The following is a 21,450-nucleotide window of genomic DNA, read 5'->3' as shown; positions in this document are numbered from 1 at the left end:
GGCAAAAGGAGAAGGGGGCGGCAGAGGATGAAATGATTAGATAGCATCACCAACTCAATGGACATGGATTTGAGCAAACTCTGGGAGATAGATAGTGGAGGACAGAGGAGCCTGGTGTGCTGCAATCCATGGGGTCGCAAAGAGTTGGACAGGACTTAGCCACTGAACAACAAGAGCAGCATGTTTGACTCACCGCTCCCCCCCAAATAATCACTCGTTGATCAACCTTCATCTTTTTCCCTAATAACAAGGTTAAATAAGAGTTAGCTTATATAAAAATAGAAGGAATTCCATTTAGCTGTTCTGCTGGCACAATGCTTGGCATAAAGCAGGTGCTCAAAAATATATGTTAACTGAATGAATTCATGAGTGATAAGACAGGGAAAGTTTTACAGTTGAGCAATACTGTGGAAAGAGCATTGGAATTAGAGAGAACCAGGTTCAAACTCTGAACCTACTCCTTCTCATGTGCCCTAGGGCAGGTAATGTGACCCCTCTCAGCTTTAGTTTTTCTCACTAAGAGAAACAAAGATGAATAGCTCCACTCTTCAGTGCAATGGTGAAAACAACAGATTTTATGTATGCAAGACCATACACATAGATCAGTGGATTAAAAATAGTAGCAAATTTTATGATTATTTTTTGGTAACATGGACCACTCAAACTCAGAAGGTTATGGAGAACATTATCAAAAAGAATGGACAGTTCTCTCTTAGGATTATCTGATGACTGTTCTGCCTAAAGGCAAAAGGATGGATAGACAAAGATGTAAGTTGCTTGCCTGCCCTGGCATCCTAGGATTCTGGATTCCCATTGCCTCTGAAATGTGGTTGTTACCTGATGTCTAGGAGAGCCAGGGGGGTGTGTGTGCTAAGTCGCTTCAGTCATGTCCGACTCTTTGCGACCCCATGGACTGAGGCCCACCAGGCTCCTCTGTCTGTGGGATTCTCCAGGCAAGAGTACTGGAGTGGGTTGCCATGCCCTTCTCTGGGGGCTCTTCCTGACCCAGGGATCAAACCTGCAGCTCTTGTGTCTCCTGCATTGGCAGGCGTGTTCTTTACCACTAGTACCTGGTAGTTCTTTACCACCAGGTACTGAAGCACAAGAGAAACAGACATGCCACGTGGTCTTCCAGGAGAGGTGGGGTCTGCACCCACTCCCTTCTCTCCTCCTCTCTCTCACTTTCTTTCTCACAGATCTATAAAGACAGTCCCGCAGGACCACACCCAACCCAACAGACACTCTGTGGACAGTGCAGCTTCTGGTAAGGGCTACGGGTCCTCTTAGATGCCAGAACACATTTTTCTTCTGAAGCTACTAGACAAGTAATCCCTTAGAGGGCAGAGAACATGTCACCTCCCTTAAAAAATACCTCGTTGGCATCCTACATAGAGAAGATGCTTAGTAAGCACTTTCCTGATGACAAAGGTGGGGAGCAGGGTCTTTCAACCCAGCGGCAGGCAACATGGGAGACCGTGGCAGGATGGGGTACACACTGGGTTCTGTGAAGGCAATGATACACGAGGCCTTTCTCCTTGGTGACCACTCTAGGACCACAAATGTTTTTCTTTTTCTTTTCTAAAAATTTTTTTTATTGGCTGAGCCAGGTCTTAGTTGCAGCACACAGGATCATCGATGATTATTGCAGCATTCAGGAGCTTTAATTATGCCATATGGGATCCAGTTCCCTGACCAGGAATCGAACCTGGGGTGCCTGCATTGGGAGTGCAGAGTCTTAGCCATTGGACCACCAGGGAAGTTCCCCACAAATATTTTTCCAAATGAGTGACCACTGGCACCAAAGCCAACCAAATGAGTGTGACACCTCACACTTACCAGCACAGCTTCTCTTTTTCACTCACACTTTCTCTTGTTCTCTTTTGATCTCTAACTCCATTGTGTCTCTTCTTCTCCCTTCTTGTTCCTTCCAGCCTGTAACTTTGCTAGACCTTTGGTGTCACGGGCTCACTCAGTCCCGCTGATGGTTCGTGAGATGAGGTCTGACTTGAGAATCCCTCAGAGCCAAGGTCAAGCGAGAGGCAGCCTCCTGCATCGAGTGCGGATGGGGGCTCGGATGCCAGCAATATTGTGCATCCCCAGCCCTCCAGCAGCAATGCTTGCGGGCGTCTTCTCTGTGACAAGGTGATGCTTGTCTGTCATGTACTATAATCTCATTAAATACAACACCTGGAAAACATATGTCTTCTTCCCATTTTCCAGACTAGGAAAGTGAGTCTCAGACAAGGGAAATGAGTTAAGAGAGTGGTTGGAGCTTCAGCGAGTACCGGTGTTACTCGGAGGGCTTGTTAAAACTCAGATGGCGGAGCTCCAGCTTAAGTTTCTGACTCAGTGGGTCTGGAGTGGGGTCTGTGGACTGGTGTTTCAGGAAGTTCCTAAGCAATGCAGATGCTGCTGCTCAGGCACCAGAGTCTGAGGACCATTGATTTCCTGGGTCATGGCCAGGAGGCAGCAGGCCCGGGATTGAAACCCGTGGCTTCTGATCCCAAGGCTGTCCTTTCCTGTCCACCTCAGCTGGCTTTTCTCTGCCCATTGTCTGGGTAGGATTTCCATCAGCACCCTGAGATTGCTCTACCTGAGAGTCAAGTAGACCAGCTGGGCCACCATAAATATACAAGGCTCCCGGGGAATGGGGTGAAGCAAAAGCAAGCTCCAGTGAAAGCCAGAAGGGGTTAGGGCAGGACACGGCCCCGGCTGTGGTCCTGACCCACTGGCTCCTGGGGCTTCTTTTACAGGATGTTTTGTGAGTCAGTTTCCACTGGCAGTATCAGGCTGGGTGGGGAGCCCAGGCCTACCGGAGCCAACAGCAGCCTGGGAAGGCAGGCGGGGTGGTTTTAAACTGCTACTGTATTCAACTGTTAGCTATGCTCTTCCACTGGCTGAGTGATGGAGAAGGGGGAGGCGGGCAGGGCCCAGAATGAGCTGTGAGAAGTTGTATTTCTCTCCATTTGGGGCTCACTGGGGATTCCACACAGAGCAGTGCCTTGGGGCTCAGCCCTGGAGTTTATGTCAACCCCTGTGCTTGATGGGTTCGAGGTTCGTGCCTCGCGGTTAGTGGGACCCAGGAGGCTGGGGAACCCAGCTGCTTCCTGCACGCGTCTTGTCATTCCTGCAGGCAGGGATTGACTTTGACCTTTGTGGGTCCTGAAATAGAAGTCACAGCTAGTATGAGGCACCATAAAGCTTCTTGGCAGCCACACGCTGTCACCCAGCTCTTCAAGGCCTCGTCCTAGCAGAGGATATACAAAAGGGCTGCCTGGAGGCAGAGGGATGGCCACAGAGATCTCTGCAGACATTGCCAGCTGGAATCCCCAAGGCCTCTGTGTCTCCTGCCTCTAAGGTGAGGGCAAGTATCATTACGCCTGAGATCAGGGCGTAATCCAGACGCCCATCCATCTCAGCCTCTGCTTTCCCTCCCATCAGCCTCCAACAGGAATCCAGGCCCACTCCTGCCTCAGAGCAATGTCAATCAACAGAACATGGAGAATACCAGACTGAGGAAACCTCATCCCTAGAAAATGATAGTTAACGATCATCATTGCTGTCACTCAGTCACAGCACACTAAGTGCTGGCTGAGGTTCAGGTATTGACTCATCTAACTGACTCAGTAAACGATGTGGTTACGGTTATTATCACCATTTTACAGATGGGAAAACTGAGGCATTGAGGGGTTGAGTAACTTGGCTGAGAGCACAGGGTCAGAGAGTGAGTGAACCTGGATTTGAACCTAGGTGGTTTGGCTCCAAGATCCGGACCCTTGGCCTCTCCTTTACCCTGCAGCCTCACCTCCGCTCCTGCCAACCACTGCGGCTGCCTAGACTGGCCTCAGAACTCCAGATTCTGGGTCCTCCTGTTACGCGGCCCTGACCGCCGGTGTTCACGCGGCACATAGAGATATCTCACTTTGTAGGAAATGAAACGGTGGGAAAATGATAGTGGGAACAGAGGGCTCTTAGGAAGCCCAGGGAGCAGAGGCTGTGGGTGGAACAGAAATCAGCAGGACTTGGGGTCAGAAGACCTTACTCCTCAACCTGCTGCCTGAGTGGCCATGGCAAGTGCTTTAGACTGTGACCCCCAAATTCATATGCTGAAGCCTAGCTTGCTTTTTGGAAGCGGGACCTTCGGGAGGTGATTAGATGGTGGAGGGTGGAGACCTCATGAATGGGACTAGTGCCCTTATAAGAAGAAGCATGAGACACGGCCCCTCTCTTGGCCCTGTGAGGACACTGAGAAAGCAGCTCTCTACAAGCCAGGAGGCAGGCTCTCTTCAGACATGTGTCTGCAGATGACTTGATCTTGAACTTCCCAAGCTTCCAGAACTCTGAAAAATGAATTATTGTTGTTGAAACCACCCAGTCTATGCTAGCTCTGTTATAGCAGCTCGCACAGTAACAGAGAGTTACTTAATCCCTTTGGGTTTCCTTATACGTAAAATGAAGAAAACTCTGTTACGTGGCTGAATAATGCCCCTCCCACCAAAGTCATATGTTGAATTCTTAAACCCTAGGAGAAGGAAATGGCAACCCACTCCAGTGTTCTCGGCTAGAGAATCCCAGGGACGGCAGAGCCTGGTGCCCTGCCGTCTATGGGGTTGCACAGAGTAAAGCGACTTAGCAGCAGCAGCAGCAGCAGTACCTCAGAATGTTACTTTACTTGATGGGTTTGTAAATGGGGCCTTTAAGAAGATAATTATAGTAAAATGAGCCCTAAGCCGGTATGACGGTATCTTTATAAGAAGAGAGATTAAGACATGGAGATGCACAGAGGGAGGAGCATGTGAAGACACAGGGAGGAGAATCCACCCTCTGTAAGCCAAGTTCAGGGGCCTCAGAAGAAATCAACCTTGCGGACATCTTGACCTTGAACTTCTAGTCTCCAGAACTGTAAATAAACTTCAGTTGTTTGGGTCACCCTATCCGTGGCACTTCGTTCTGGCAACTCTAGCAAACAAACACAGCTCTAGCAAAAACATAAAAACACCTCATGGAGGTGCTGGGCAACCTGGACGGCAGACCGGAAGTGAAGTCTCTTGCCACAGTTAAGTGCCTAGGCCAGGAGCTGTAAGAGAGGAGATCAGGTATGAAAACAGAAAAAGAAAAACCCACCTTTGTCTGGAGGCATCAGGAATGGGAGATTCAGGATGCTGGGCAAGGAGCAATCCAAGAAGCAGAGGAACAGGGGCACTGCTGGATATGGAAGGCCTGGATTCCATAGGGGCCAACCAAAAAGGACTTATTTTTCTAGGGCCAGAGAGGGATCAGTTGATGGACCAGCTTCATTCACTTATTCATTCATTCATTCATCTAACCATTATTGAAGGTCTACAGTGAGTGGGTACCCAGCCTACCCTGAGAGCATCGGGGAAGGCTCCCAGGGGACAGCAGCTCCTGATCTGAATCCGAAAGAACAAGAAGGAGGAAGCCAGATGAAATAAGTGGGTGACAACTGTGTCCACGTTAGGTTTGGACTGAGAGGAAGACCAGGTGCAGACCCCACTTGGGTAGGTAAATCAAACAGAGTGTCCTTACTCATCAGCTAGGAAGGAAGTCAGGAACACACAGCAGAGACACCAAAAACCTTCCATAGGACAGTAGCCCAGAGTTACAGGGGAGGGACTGTGTAAATAAGGGTTCCATTGGATTTTTTGGAAGCCTGTCTCCTTCTAGACAAGTACATCTCTAGGTTTTATGGGTTTGAAACGTGGAAGTTTGGAAGGGCTCTCTTTGAGAAAAATAATGCAATTATAAATACATGATTAGGTGCACAGTGAATATTAGAACGAAAAAATCAGAGAAAATTATGCATTTTAAAAAGCTAGCATATTAAACAAACATTAATCTTTGCTTGGTTCTTGTGCAAAAATGAAGTCCTGGAATTCAGCTTCCAGTAAGTCACATATCCATATGTAGACCCAAGACTAGAGCATCGGCTTGTAACCTGCACAGCATTCTCACAGGAGACTCCCTTTGCCTGGACCAAGTGCCTCTCAAACAGTGGCTACTACATGTACATAGTACATTGAGGCACAATCTACACTTGATTCAGATTCTCCAGCATAGCCTGATCATGTGCATTCCTGGGCTCTGCGCATGGAACTGGAACATGGAACTAGCAGGCCCCGAATGAGCTAGCCAGCTTTAGACCTGCAGGGCATTTGGGGAAGTTTGTGCAAAGACCTAGGGAGGTGGTGGCACAGACTTTTTGAAGGACAACCTGGGCAAAGAGGTAAGAGAAGGTATGACAAAGCAGTGGAGGGGTTAATTGTAAAGGATTTTGAATAAATACTAAAGAGTTTTAATTTTATCCTGAAGACAATGGGAAGTTATTGAAGAAAGTTAAACATGTAAAAAACATACTCAAATTATGTTTTGGGAAAATGACTCAGAAAGTATTATGGAAGGTCAAGGAAGTAATCAAAGTTCTCCAGATAACTCTCCTTCTATCTATAAACTCTTTCTGTGTAAAGAGGTTTATCTTAAAGTGTTGGTTGATAGGATTAGAGAGGTGGAGAATTTCTAACATCTACAGTTGCCATGCTGGAGATCCAGAAGAGTCAGTGTGTAGATCTGATTGGAAAGCTAGCAGACTTAAGATCCAGAAAGAGCTGATGTTTCAGTCTGAGTTCTGAAGACCAGACAAAACAATATCCCAGCTCATGCACTCAGGCAGGAGGAGTTCCCCTTTACCCATGGAAGTGTCAGCCTTTTGGTCTATTCAAACCTTCAACTGACTGGATGAAGCTCACCCACAGTAGGGAGTACAATCTACTTTACTCGAGTGAAGGTGGAGAGTGAAAAAGTTGGCTTAAAGCTCAACATTCAGAAAACGAAGATCATGGCATCTGGTCCCATCACTTCATGGGAAATAGATGGGGAAACAGTGGAAACAGTGGCTGACTTTATTTTTTTGGGCTCCAAAATCACTGCAGGTGGTGACTGCAGCCATGAAATTAAAAGGCGCTTACTTCTTGGAAGGAAAGTTATGACCAACCTGGATAGCATATTCAAAAGCAGAGACATTACTTTGCCAACAAAGGTCCGTCTAGTCAAGGCTATGGTTTTTCCAGTGGTCATGTATGGATGTGAGAGTTGGACTATGAAGAAAGCTGAGTGCCAAAGAATTGATGCTTTTGAACTGTGGTGTTGGAGAAGACTCTTGAGAGTCCCTTGGACTGCAAGGAGAGCCAACCAGTCCATTCTGAAGGAGATCAGCCCTGGGATTTCTTTAGAGAGAATGATGCTAAAGCTGAAACTCCAGTACTTTGGCCACCTCATGTGAAGAGTTGACTCATTGGAAAAGACTCTGATGCTGGGAGGGATTGGGGGCAGGAGGAGAAGGGGACGACAGAGGATGAGATGGCTGGATGGCATCACTGACTCGATGGACTTGAGTCTGAGTGAACTCCGGGAGTTGGTGATGGACAGGGAGGCCTGGCGTGCTGCAATTCATGGGGTCGCAAAGAGTCGGACATGACTGAGTGACTGAACTGAACTGACTGAACAATTAAAAAGTTAATCTCATCCAGAAGCACCTTCACAGACACATCCAGAATAGTATTTGCCCAAATGTATAGGCACTCTGTGATCCAGTTCACTGAAATATAAAATTAATCATCACACAAAGAGAAATGACAGAGGCTTGGATGAGAACAGTGGCTATAGCAATACAGAGGAAATTATGGATCAGAAAACTGTTAACAAGTTGAATGGGATTTGGTGGCCAGTTAGTTTTGAAAGATGGAGGACAGGGTCTATGATAACACCTCGGTTTTGGTTTGGGGAGACTAAGTGAAGGGTAGTTCTTTTTACTGTGATAATGTCATCTGGTTGTCCCTTAGCTTCACCAGTTCATGGGGACAAACGCTATCACATTAACAGGATAACTATCAATTTCACTAACTCAAAGCCCCACCTACAGATGGTTGCAAAGTTTTCCCAAAGAACTCCTGGCGTCTTAAAAAGTCTGACCCACATTCATGAATCCATCTGAGTCATTAGACATGGACGCTACCTCTGCAGGACAGAGATCCATTATGCCTGCCCTCTCATTGGCACCAGCAGCCTCATGGAGCTCTGCCCAGGTATGCAGAAGCTGTAGGGGGTTCACATCCATGTGGCCACCTGCTGGGAGGTCAGAGGAGAGAGCTCCTTCCCCTTTGGCAATGAGACTGTCATAGACCATACAGCTTTCACAGGGAGATTCTTTTTTTTTTTTTTTTAAAAAAAAGGACTTCTGTGGCAGATTTATTCATAGCTCAGAGTGGATAAAGCCCAATTTCATCACCAGAAGAATGGAGAAGCAAATCATGGCGTGTCCTTCCAATGGAATACAATGTTTTACATACAAAAGTACGCATTGCTGGGAGTCCCTGGTAGTCTAGTGGTTAAGATTCCAGGCTTTCACTGCCATAGCCTGGGTTCAATCCCTGGTCAGAGGTCTGAGATCCTGCCAGCAGTGTGGTGCTAGTGGCATAAGGGAAAAAAGTGCAAGTTGCCAACACACGTGATGCTATAGATTACAGTCACATATGGTATGTGGACTAAAAGAGTCCAGACAGCTCATACTGTATGATTTCACTCACAGAAGTTTCAAGGGCAAGCAAAACTAATCTATGGTTCTAGAAATCAGAATAACAGTCACCTGGGTCAGAGGGGGCAAACAGGTGGATAGGAGAAAGAGGGACTTTTCTGGGATGCTAGAAAAAAGTCTGTGTATCTCAGTCTGGTTGGTGATTACATGGGTAAAAATTCAAGCTGTGCCTGAAGATTAGAGAATTTTACGTACTTCGTGTGTGTTATACCCTCAGAAAAATAATAATGTCACCCTTGAAGCCCTTGTTCCCCAGGTACATACCTACCATCCCCTATCTTCTGGGGGCTCCTCCAAACCAGCTGCCCTGCAGCACCCAGAACAGTACCTAGATCACTCCCTTCCTATGACCACTGGGCACTTTTGGCAGATGTCCCACTTTTGACATCGTACTAGGTGTCTCCATATGTGGTGAATTCTCTCCCAGAGGGCCAGAAGTTCTTCTAATTTGGCCTCTGCTAGCTGCCCCAAACCTCCCACCCCGCCCCACCCCACTGCATCTGACATGCCTCTATGTGGTTGGAATCCCAGTGTGGGTGGATTCTCTGTCCACACACACAAGCGGTCCTCAACCGAGTGGGTCAGTGCACGGAGGGAGATGCTCAAAGACACGAGTCTTGTTCAAATCTTAGGGTAGTACTTTTGAGGTCTGGACTTTTTGTTTGCTTGCTTGCTTTGTTGTGCTTGTTTACCCTTTGATTTTGCTTTGGGATTGTAGATGTGGGGGCTCGAGGTAACCACAATCCTCATTCTGTGTTATCACCACCAAAACTGCATACAATCTCACTCTTATTTATTTCCTCCCCTTAGTTCCATACCTAGAGTGACCGTTTATCACACAAGCAATAACACTTTGGGGAAGAAAAAGAGAGACTTTAATAATCATTATGCTGGGACCTCAGTGGTAAATCAGGATGGCTGCAGGCAAACCAGGACATGTGGTCCATGCTTATTCCTGTGTCCATTCTTGTATCCCTCTAACAACCATTCTATTTTGTTTAATTTATGTTTTGCTTTGATATGTTTCTATACAATTGTGTATTTTTGTTTTGTGAGCAGGCATCTTTAATTTATATAACTGATACTTTGCGATAGATCTATTTCTGTTTCTTACCTTTCTCACTGAGCACCGTTCATGTCTACCTCGACGCTGTTGCTTTAGTGAATGCAATAATCCTCCGTGTCATGCAGCCTCCACAGGTCCCCCTGCACACACCTGGTGGTGGACACCCACGTGCCCAGCCTCACCCCATTGTGTCCTCACCCCATGACAAGACATGCCGTCATGATTCCCCTCATTCAGGAAACCTCAAGGACTGCTGGGAGAATTACTTTGGGATCTCAGGAACAGAATTGCCAGGTTGTTATTTAAGTAAGTAATACCAGATTGCTTTCCAAAATTTGCCTGGCTCTTCGTGACTGACGTACATGTTTCAGCTCCAGCCCAGCTGGGACGCCCCTGGGGAGAGAAGACTGAGAACAGAAACCAAAGAAGCACCAGAATTTGGGGAGTGAGCAGAGGGGGTGGATATGATGGTGAAGACTGTGACCAAAGTGCTCACAGAGGAAGGAGGGAAAGCAGAAAATGAGATGGGGTGTCACGGTGACGTGGTGTCACGGTGGCCTGGAACTCTGGCTCTGAGGGCAGACACACTTGACTTTGACCTCAGCTCGGCCACCAACTAGTTATACAGCTTTGGTTTTCTCATATGCACTCAGCCTTGGTTTCCCCACAAATCAACTGGGTACGACAAGTCCCTGCTTGGACAGGTTGTAACTTAGCTCTGTATCTGGCAAATAAGCATCCAGGAAATGCTAGGAATGTGATCTTCTAACAATTTCTCATCCGAGCACTTATCAGAGTTTGTGGCTATGTTGTCATTTGTAGGATTATTTGACTAATATCTGTATCTTCTACCAAGTTGTATGCTGCCTTGGGACTGGAGCCCTGTCTATTTGATGATGACTTTATCGTTAGTACCACAGTAGCTGGTGGGGTTTCCCCAAACCTGGATTCTTTACCTGCAAGGAGACGCAGGTTCAATCCCTGGGTTGGGAAGATCTCCTGGATAAGGAAATGGCAAGCCATTCCAGTATTTGTCCCTAGAAAACTCCATGAACAGAGGAGTCTGGTGGGCTACAGTCCATGGAGTTGCAAAGGGGTGGACATGGCTGAGTGACAATCAACAACAACAAACAGTGCCTGGTACAGAGGAGACAGGATAGAGATTTATTGCATCAACGGACCAATGTAAGTAGAATACAGAGGTTAATTACTGGTTGTGGTAAGTGCCATGAAGGAAAAGACATCATGAATACTGGAGAATAATTGGACTAAGGGAAGAACACAGATAGAGTAGGGAAATCTCCTCTGCAGAGACAACATGAGCTGAGGGAGACAGGTAGAGAATGGATGGTCCACATGGAGAGTTGAGGGAAGAGCATTTCAGGCCGAAGGACAGCATGCTCAAAGGTCCTGAGGCAGGTCAGGGCTTGCCATGTCTTGGGAAGTCAGTGAGGGATCTTAATCGGGAAAGCAAATTGAGTGAGCACGCAGAGAAGTTAGGAAGCTGTTGCCATGGAAAGATTAAGATGGCTTGTAGGGTGAATAGATGAAAAAGAGTGGGTATGGTTTGGGTGCATTTTGGAAGTGGAAGATGATGAGTGATCAGGTATAGGGCAAGAGGAAAATACATATAGTAAGGTTGACTTGAGCAATTGTGTGACTGGTAGTGTCATTTACTGGGACTAGAAAACCTGGAAGGAAATAGGATTAGTGGTGGAGTGGGAAACTGAGAATATGAAGCTTATATCTCAACATACTAAGCTTGAGATAACTTCAGATCACCAAAGGGAAATAGTGAATAAGCAGTTAGAGAAATCTGGGGAGAGGTTCTGATTTATTTGGAGTCATCAGCCAATGAGATGGCATTTAAAGTCATGCCATGGTCATTTAAAGTCATGGTAGAGACCTACCGCTGGTGGTCCAGTGGTTAAGATTCTGCGCTTCCAAGGCAGGGGTCGCAGGCTCCATCCCAGGTTGGGGAACTAAGATCCCACATGCTGCGAGGCTTGACCAAAAAGTTAAAATTAATAAAATAAAACAAATTTATGGGAGAGGATTGAATAAACTCCAAAAGGAATAAAGTATCAATGGACATGGTAAGAAGGCCCTATGCAAAGCCTTGGGCCTCCAGCATTCAGAGGCTGGTGGAGGAGCCAGCGAAGGAGACTGAGCAGGTGTGCTGAGCGACACGAGAGAGCCCGGAGCGGGTGATGTCATGAAAGGCAAGAGGAGGGGATGGGCAGCTGTCAGGCTGCTGAGAAGCCAAGGAGGAAGGGAAGAGGGACCAGCGGCCTTTGGAGTAGGCACCTTGAAGGCGGACAATAGGTTTTGCAGCATGCGGAACCTTTAGTTCCTTGACCAGGTGGAGTCTTAACCACTGAACTGCCAGAGAAGTCCCTGAAATAAGGTTTTTCAGTTCAGTTCAGTTCAGTCGCTCAGTTGTGTCCGACTCTTTGCAACCCCATGAATCACAGCACGCCAAGCCTCCCTGTCTATCGCCAACTCCGGGAGTTCACTCAAACTCATGTCCATCGCATCAGTGATGCCATCCAGCCATCTCATCCTCTGTCATCCCCTTCTCCTCCTGCCCCCAATCCCTCCCAGCATCAGGGTCTTCTCCAATGAGTCAACTCTTCGCATGAGGTGGCCAGAGTATTGGAGTTTCAGCTTCAACATCAGTCCTTCCAAAGAACACCCAGGACTGATCTCCTCTAGGATGGATCTCCTTGCAGTCCAAGGGACTCTCAAGAGTCTTCTCCAACATCACAGTTCAAAAGCATCAATTCTTTGGCGCTCAGCTTTCTTCATAGTCCAACTCTCACATCTATACATGACCACTGGAAAAACCATAGCCTTGACTAGACGGACCTTTGTTGGCAAAGTAATGTCTCTGCTTTTCAATATGCTATCTAGGTTGGTCATGACTTTCCTTCCAAGGAGTAAGCGTCTTTTAATTTTATGGCTGCAGTCACCATCTGCAGTGATTTTGGAGCCCCCCAAAATAAAGTCTGACACTGTTTCCACTGTTTCCCCATTTATTTGCCATGAAGTGATGGGACCAGATGCCATGATCTTCGTTTTCTGAATGTTGAGCTTTAAGCCAACTTTTTCACTCTTTTCTTTCATTTTTATCAAGAGGCTCTTTAATTCCTCTTCATTTTCTGCCATAAGGGTGGTGTCATCTGCATATCTGAGGTTATTGATATTTCTCCCAGCAACCGTGATTCCAGCTTGTGCTTCTTCCAGCCCAGCATTTCTCATGATGTACTCTGCATAGAAGTTAAATAAGTAGGGTGACAATATACAGCCTTGACGTACTCCTTTTCCTATTTGGAACCAGTCTGTTGTTCCATGTCCAGTTCTAACTGTTGCTTCCTGACCTGCATACAGGTTTCTCAAGAGGCAGGTCAGGTGGTCTGGTATTCCCATCTCTTTCAGAATTTTCCACAGTTTATTGTGATCCACACAGTCAAAGGCTTTGGCATAGTCAATAAAGCAGAAATAGATATTTTCCTGGAACTCTCTTGCTTTTTCCATGATCCAGCAGATGTTGGCAATTTGATCTCTGGTTCCTCTGCCTTTTCCAAAACCAGCTTGAACATCTGCAAGTTCATGGTTCACGTATTGCTAAAGCCTGGCTTGGAGAATTTTGAGCATTACTTTACTAGCATGTGAGATGAGTGAAACTGTGCAGTAGTTTGAGCATTCTTTGGCATTGCCTTTCTTTGGGACTGGAATGAAAATTGACCTTTTCCAGTCCTGTGGCCACTGCTGAGTTTTCCAAATTTACTGGCATATTGAATGCAGCACTTTCACAGCATCATATTTCAGGATTTGAAATAGCTCAACTGGAATCTCATCACCTCCACTAGCTTTGTTCGTAGTGATGCTTTCTAAATCCCACTTGACTTCACATTCCAGGATGTCTGGCTCTAGGTGAGTGATCACACCATCGTGGTTATTTGGGTTATGAAGATCTTTTTTGTACAGTTCTTCTATGTATTCTTGCCACCTCTTCTTAATATGTTCTGCTTCTGTTAGGTCCATACAATTTCTGTCCTTTATTGAGCCCATATGTGCATGAATTGTTCCGTTGGTATCTCTACTTTTCTTGAAGAGATTTCTAGTCTTTCCCATTCTATTGTTTTCCTCTATTTCTTTGCACTGATTGCTGAGGAAGGCTTTCTTATCTCTCCTTGCTCTTCTTTGGAACTCTGCATTCAGATGCTTATATCTTTCCTTTTCTCCTTTGCTTTTCACTTCTCTTCTTTTCACAGCTATTTGTAAACCCTCTCAGACAGCTATTTTGCTTTTTTGCATTTCTTTTCCATGGGGATGGTCTTGATCCCTGTCTCCTGTACAATGTCACGAACCTCCATCCATAGTTCATCAGGCTATCAGTTCATCTGTCTATCAGATCTAGGCCCTTAAATCTATTTCTCACTTTCACTGCATAATCATAAGGGATTTGATTTAGGTCATACCTGAATGGTCTAGTGGTTTTCCCATTTTCTTCAATTTCAATCTGAATTTGGCAATAAGGAGTTCATGATCTGAGCCACAGTCAGCTCCTGGTCTTGTTTTTGCTGACTGTATAGAGCTTCTCCATCTTTGGCTGCAAAGAATATAATCTATCTGATTTTGGTGATGTCCATGTGTAGAGTCTTCTCTTGTGTTGTTGGAAGAGGGTGTTTGCTATGACCAGTACGTTCTCTTGGCAAAACTCTATTAGCCTTTGCCCTGCTTCATTCCATACTCCATGGCCAAATTTGCCTGTTACTCCAGGTGTTTCTTGACTTCCTACTTTGCATTCCAGTCCCCTATAATGAAAAGGACATCTTTTTTTGGGTGTTAGTTCTAAAAGGTCTTGTAGGTCTTCATAGAACCATTCAACTTCAGCTTCTTCAGTGTTACTGGTTGGGGCATAGGCTTGGATTACCATGATATTGAATGGTTTGCCTTGGAAATGAACAGAGATCATTCTGTTGTTTTTGAGATTGCATCCAAGTACTGCATTTCGGACTCTTTTGTTGACCGTGATGGCTACTCCATTTCTTCTGAGGGATTCCTGCCCACAGTAGTAGATATGATGGTCATCTGAGTTAAATTCACCCATTCCAGTCCATTTTAGTTCCCTGATTCCTAGAATGTTGACATTCACTCTTGCCATCTCCTGTTTGACCTCTTCTAATTTGCCTTGATTCATGGACCTGACATTCCAGGTTCCTATGCAATATTGCTCTTTACAGCATCAGACCTTGCTTCTATCACCAGTCACATCCACAGCTGGGTATGGTTTTTGCTTTGGCTCCATCCCTTCATTCTTTCTGGAGTTATTTCTCCACTGATCTCCAGTAGCATATTGGGCACTTAGCAACCTGGGGAGTTCCTCTTTCAGTATCCTATCATTTTGCCTTTTCATACTGTTCATGGGGTTCTCAAGGCAAGAATACTGAAGTGGTTTGCCATTCCCTTCTGCTGTGGACCACATTCTGTCAGACCTCTCCACCATGACCCATCCATCTTAGATGGCCCCACATGGCATGGCTTAGTTTCATGGCATGGCTTAGTTTCACTGAGTTAGACAAGGCTGTGGTCCGTGTGATCAGATTGACTAGTTTTCTGTGATTATGGTTTCAGTGGGTCTGCCCTCTGATGCCCTCTTGCAACACTTACCTTCTTGCTTGGGTTTCTCTTACCTTGGACATGGGGTATCTCTTCACGGCTGCTCCAGAAAGTGCAACCCCTGCTCTTTACCTTGGACGAGGGGTATCTCCTCACTGGTGCCCCTCCTGACCTTGAAGGTGGAGTAGCTCTTCTCGGCCCTCTTGCACCCGCACAGCCGCAGCTCCTTGGATGTGGGGTTTCTCCTCTCGGCCGCCATTTAAAAAAAAAAAGAAAAGGTTTATTGAGATACCATTCACATGCCACAGAAATTGTCCCATTTTAAGTATACGGTTCAGATTTTCCCAATAGTCACAGAATGGAGCAGCCACCACCATGATCTAATTTTTGAGCTCTTCCCTCACACCTGTTAGCAGTCACTTGTCTTTTCCCTTCCTACCCCCTACCCAACCCTAACTCCAAGCAGCGACTAATCTGCTTCCTGTCTATAGATTTGTCCGTCTGGATATTTCAGGTAAATAGAATAAAACAAATGCAGTCTTTGTTTGTTTCACTTAGTGTAATGTTTCCAAGTTTCATCTATGTCACAGCATGTGTTAATACTTACTCCTTTTTTTTTTTTTTGGCCTCCCCATGAAGCATATGGGATCTTAGTTCCCTGACCAGGAATCGAACCAGTGCCCTCTGCAGTGGAAGCACAGTGGTCTGAACCACTGGACTACCAGGGAAGTCCTCCATATATCATTCCTTTTATGACTAACATTCATATTATTTGCTTGTATGGATATGCCACCTTTACTGATCATGTATCGGTTGGTTGAAATTTGGATTGTTTCCACTTTTTAGCTATTATAAATAAGGCCTCTGTGAACATTGTGTACTAATTTTTCTATGAACATATATTTTCATCTCTCTTGGGTATATACCTACGGTGGTATTTCTAAGTCATGTTAAACCTAAGTCATACTATGTTTAACATCTTGAGAAGCTTCCAAACAGTTTTCCAAAGTGGCTTCCAAACCGTTTTATATCCTCACCAACACTGTCTGAAGGCTCTCATTTTGTCACATCCTCACCATAACTTGTTACTGTCTTTCTTTTATTTTAGCCATCCCAGTGGAGGTAACATGGCATTTCATTGTGGTTTTTAAAAAATTTGTTTTATTGATGTATAGTTGATTTATTGTTGCTGTTCAGTTGCCCAGTCCTGTCCCATTCTTTGCGACCCCATGGACTGCAGCACACCAGGCCTCCCTGTCCCTCACCATATCCTGGAGTTGGCCCAAGTTCGTGTTCATTGCATCAGTGATGTCGTCCAGCCATCTCATCCCCTCACACCCTCTTCTCCTCTGCCCTCAATCTTTCCCAGCATCAAGGACCTTTCCAACGAGTCATCTGTTTGCATCAGATGACCAAAATACTGGAGCTTCAGCTTCAGCATCAGTCCTTCCAGTGAATATTCAGGGTTGATCTCCCTTAAGACTGACTGGTTGATCTTGCAGTCCAAGGGACTTTCAGGGCTCTTCTCCAGCACCACAGTTCAAAGCTGGTTTATAATGCTGTGTTACTTTCTGCTCTACAGCAAAATGATTCAGCTGTCCATGTATGTATACATTCTTTTCCATATTTTCCCATTATGATTTATCACAGGACATTGACTATAGTTCCCTGTGCTATACAGTAGGCTCTTGTTGTTTATCCATCCTGCATATAATATAGGTTTGCTTTTGCTAATCCGAAAGTTCCAATCCACTCCTCCCCTCCCCTTCCCCCTTGGCAACCACAAAGATCCTTCTTTTACCATTGCTTTGCAGTGTCATCATTGTTATAAGCCAAGTATCCATACATATTTGTGTTTATTTCTGGAGTTTCTATTTTGTTCCGTTAGTCTATGTACCTATGGTTGTCCCTATTCCAATCTGTCTTTATTACTGTAATTAAGTAAGAAATCTTGAAAAAAAAAACAGTATTGGAAATCTTCCAATTTTGTTCTTCTTATAAGATTTTCTTCACCTTTAGCATTTTTTACAAGTGCGTTAAGATATAACCAGATAATAAAAGGATAGGGACGTCCCTGGTAATCCATTAACACTCTGTTGCTGCCAGTGCAGGGGGTGCAGGTTCAGTTCCTGGCTGGGGACCTCAGATCCCACATGCTGTGCAGCTTCCCCAGAAAATTTTTTAAAAAGTAAAATAAAAATAATAAAAGGATAATTAGTCTGCTGTGGATTGAATTATGCCCTCCGCCAATTATACGTAGACGTTCTAACTCCCAGTGCCTCAGAATCTGACCTTATTTAGAAATAGGGTCTTTGCAGATGGAATCAGGTTAAGATAAGGTTATGTTGGAGTAGGGTGCGCCAATATGTTGGGTGGGGTTCTATTCCAATATGAACAGGGTTCTTATAAGAAGAGGAGAAAGCAGACACACAGAAAAAGATGGTCATGTGACAATGGAGGCAGAGACTAGAGTGATGTGGTGGCAAGTCAAGGGATACAAAAGGGCGATGACCACCACCATAAACTAGGAAGGGTAAGAAAGGAGTCTCCTCTATGGGTTTCAGAGGAGCATGGACCTGTTGACACCTTGATTTCCAGCTTCCAGCCTCCAGACTGCAAGACAGTAAATTTCTGTTGTTTTAAGCCATCCAGTTTGTGAGATTTTGGTAGAGCAGCCCCAGGAAATGAATACAAAGATGTTATAACAAACAATTTTATTCTAATACATTCAAAAATTTACATGAAATAGACAAATACCTAGGGAAACACACTTGGAAAATTGATTAAAAAAGGAAATAAATATTTTGAAATCCTCATATCTATTAAAGAAATTGAATCTGTAATTTAAAAAACTTTTCTCCACACAAAAACACTATAGCCCCAGATGACTTCACTAGGGATTTTACCAAACTTTCAAAGATGCAATTTTAAACCCTCAGTAATGTGGAGAATTGGCCAACGTCATAAATAGATGTTATAAGATCCCAGGGGAAAATGATGGAGACTTAACATTCTTTCAGTGAAAATGGGATGGCAAAGAGAGGATGGATAGAAGAAGTTTTAGGGAGAAAAGGCAGAATCATCAGAATGTGTGGATGTTCCAGACATGAAGGAAAGATGCTGGACTGACATCCTTGCTCAGATGTCCTCCTTGGACATCTGAGTCAACAGTTGTAATATTCACTGAAACAGAGAATATGGAAGGTACAGCTGAAGGAGGGGGTTGGTAGGGATCCAAATTAGACCCACTGGGTTTGAGGGGAATGTTCCAGGATGGATGTTAGCTAGAAACTGGATATGTAGTTCAGGAGTGCAGTGTGGCTTGGAGGATACAGCGTTAGGAGCCCACTGTGTGATATTTGAAGCTGTGAAGAGTGGCTGAGATCTCCCCAGGAAGGAGTGTTGTCTGGAGAAGAGGTTAAGGACAGCAGCCTGAGGAATATAAAGACCTAACTGTTGTCAGTCCAGAAACGATTGCAATTAAAAAACAAAGCCAGGACTTCCCAGGTGGTGCAGTGGATACTACTCCACCTGCCAGTATAGGGGACGTGGGTTCAGTCCCTGGGCTGGGGAGATCCCACATGCCTCGGGGCCACTGAGCCCCAGCACCACAGCTTCTGAGCCCGTGCTCTAGAGCCTGTGCTCTGCAAGAGGAGACGCTGCAGTGAGACCCTGCGCGCCACAACCAGAAAGCAACCCCTGCCCACCTCAACTGGAGAAAGCCTGCGCGCAGCAGTGAAGACCCAGAGCCACCAAAACTAAATAAATAAAATAAATAAAATGTAAAAGACCAGAAACAAAACAAAAAGCCCTCTCCAACTAGGAGGTATGATAAAGAAAAAATGCAATTATGTATAATGCATAACAAGTGGTCTCAAGGTAGGGTTGGTGGGTAGGTGGAAAGGACCTGGATTCATTTCCTAGGGCTGTCATTTAAAGGTCGCACCCATTGGATGGCTCCAAAGAATAGAAACTTATTGTCTTACAGTTCTGGAGGCTAGAAGTCCAGAATCAGTTGTCAGTAGGGCCACGTTCCCGCTGAGGCCACGGGAGAGACACCAGTCTCTGCCTCCATCGCCACACGGCCATCTTCTTTCCGTGTCTCCTTTCCCTACAAGGACTCCCATCAGATTGGATCAAGGGCGCATCCTACTAGAGTATGACCTTAACTAACTACATCTGCAGCCCAGGATAGACCGTTTCCATCTTTCTGCTCTGCCTTTCTCAACCTATTGGCTTGGCTTGAGTCCGCTTTCCTCACGATCAAACCTGTCAACACAGTCCCAGGCCCCACCTCTAGCACAATAGTCAATTCCTAGAATTGGCTGGTTTTCCTGGAATCCAGGTAACTGGGTGAGTGGTAAGAGGGGGCAGTGGGTTTTGATTTACTGCTGAGCAGTGAAAACAGGTTTATTGAGACAGAACTCAGTGTTCCGAGCTCAAGTTCAAACCCAGCCACATCCTGAGCTCTGAGTTACAGATAAGAGGTCGTGACTGTGGGGGAAAGCTTAGTACATACTCATGTATTTGCTGGTCCGCACATCTGTCTCCCCATGTGTTCAGATGTGCCTATGGGCCATCCCTTTCCACCTACTTCTCTCTCTGCACATTTATTGTGGAGCTTCACGTACACACATAGCGATCTAGAGACAAGTCCACGTTCTGGCGTTTGCTATTGGAAGACCTCTCTTGGCGCCCATCGTCACAGCCGTGAAACAGAGATAGTAATTGCACCTCTCACAGGATTGTTGTGAGACTTGAGGTCATTGTATAAATAAAAACGGGCGTATGGAATTGTTATTATGGCTACACTCTCTCTACACATCACATCGTCGGGCCAACTGACAGTTGATTCCCAAGTGTTGGATGAGTACAGTTTTAAAGGTATATTTATATTGTATGATTCCACCTATATGACATTCTGGAAAAGGCAAAACTATGGACACATTAAAAGATCAGTGGTTGCCAGGGTTTGTGGAGGGATGGGGGTGCGGGGGAGGAACAGGCAGAGCGCTGAGGGTTTTTAGGACAGTGAATCTACTCTGTAGGACATTTAGTGATGGATACATCTGTCCAAACCCATAGAAGGTGCAACAGCAAGAGTGAAGCCTGATGCAAACTACGTGCTGTGGGTATGGGATGTGCCAGTGTGAGTTCATCATTTGTAACAAACATACCAATCTGATGGGGGTTGTTGATCATGGGGAGGGCTATGTAAGGGGGTGGCTTAGAGGGGTACATGGAAAATCTGTGCTTTTCACTCAATTTCATCATGAATCTAAAACTGCTCTAAAATGTCTTTTAAAAAAGTATATTTATAGCCTTCAACTTATACCCACCTACGTATGTCTATACCTAGAGAAACACTTGCTTCTAGCATTGCATATAAACATACGCACATCTTTCCACTTGTCTACCTGTCTTTCCAGCAGCTACTGCATAAACAACGGGTTCTGCACAGAATCTCCATCGGCGACACGGATATATACAACTTTCTCTCCTTATGCAAATGCGAGGTGTGCCAGTCCTGGGCCTCTGAGAATCAGATGCCCGTGTGGGATTAAATGTGCAACATTTTACTAAGAGGAATGCCTGTGATGGGGTCTGGAGAGGGAGACAGGGAAGGTAAAGAGAGCTGTCAGACTGCTTGGTGGGAAGTTTGGTCTGAAGTGAAAGAGAGAGAAGGAACAAGGGAAGGAGTCTTCCTGGACTGCCATGCAGTGAAGAAAAGCTGTGGCAAGGCTGTCGGAGAGTCCTATAGCTGATCGTTCATCAGAGGGGTCCCTGTCTCCCAGGAACAGGTCTTTCTTAGCATCCCTGCCAGGATCAGCGCCTGGTCTGGAGCAGTCCTTGGGAGGTGTGGCCTCAACACCAGCCTCCTCCTCCCCCCACCCACCCCTGGGGATTTCAGAGCTGCCTTGATCAATTACCCTCGGTGCAGCCCAGGGACGGGGCATTCTCACGGCCACCCTAAGAGGTGCCATTTATTTTTGTAGTTGATCCAAACACTCCAGAATTTAAAAAAAAAAAAAAAAAAAACAGATTAAACAGTTCAAACTTGGAGAATTCACCTGGGGACAGCATCAGCTGTGTGGTCCTCTCTGCCACCACGGCTTTTCTAGATGGAGTCTCTGCTCAGAGAGACTCTTCA

General features: G+C 45.6%; 1 non-coding gene across 1 annotated transcript; it reads right to left on the bottom strand.

Moving 5' to 3' along the window:
* Positions 1-1,684: 1,684 nt before the first annotated feature.
* TRNAG-CCC lies at positions 1,685-1,757 on the bottom strand. Its single transcript has one exon. It is a non-coding gene; the product is annotated as a tRNA-Gly (tRNA).
* Between the last annotated feature and the right edge of the window lie 19,693 nt (positions 1,758-21,450).

Source organism: Oryx dammah, unplaced genomic scaffold, assembly GCF_014754425.2.
Source record: "Oryx dammah isolate SB20612 unplaced genomic scaffold, SCBI_Odam_1.1 HiC_scaffold_17, whole genome shotgun sequence".
In the NCBI taxonomy this organism is placed as follows: domain Eukaryota; kingdom Metazoa; phylum Chordata; class Mammalia; order Artiodactyla; family Bovidae; genus Oryx; species Oryx dammah.
The sequence above is the reverse complement of the archived record's forward strand: the minus strand, read 5'-3'. Positions and strand labels throughout refer to the sequence as shown.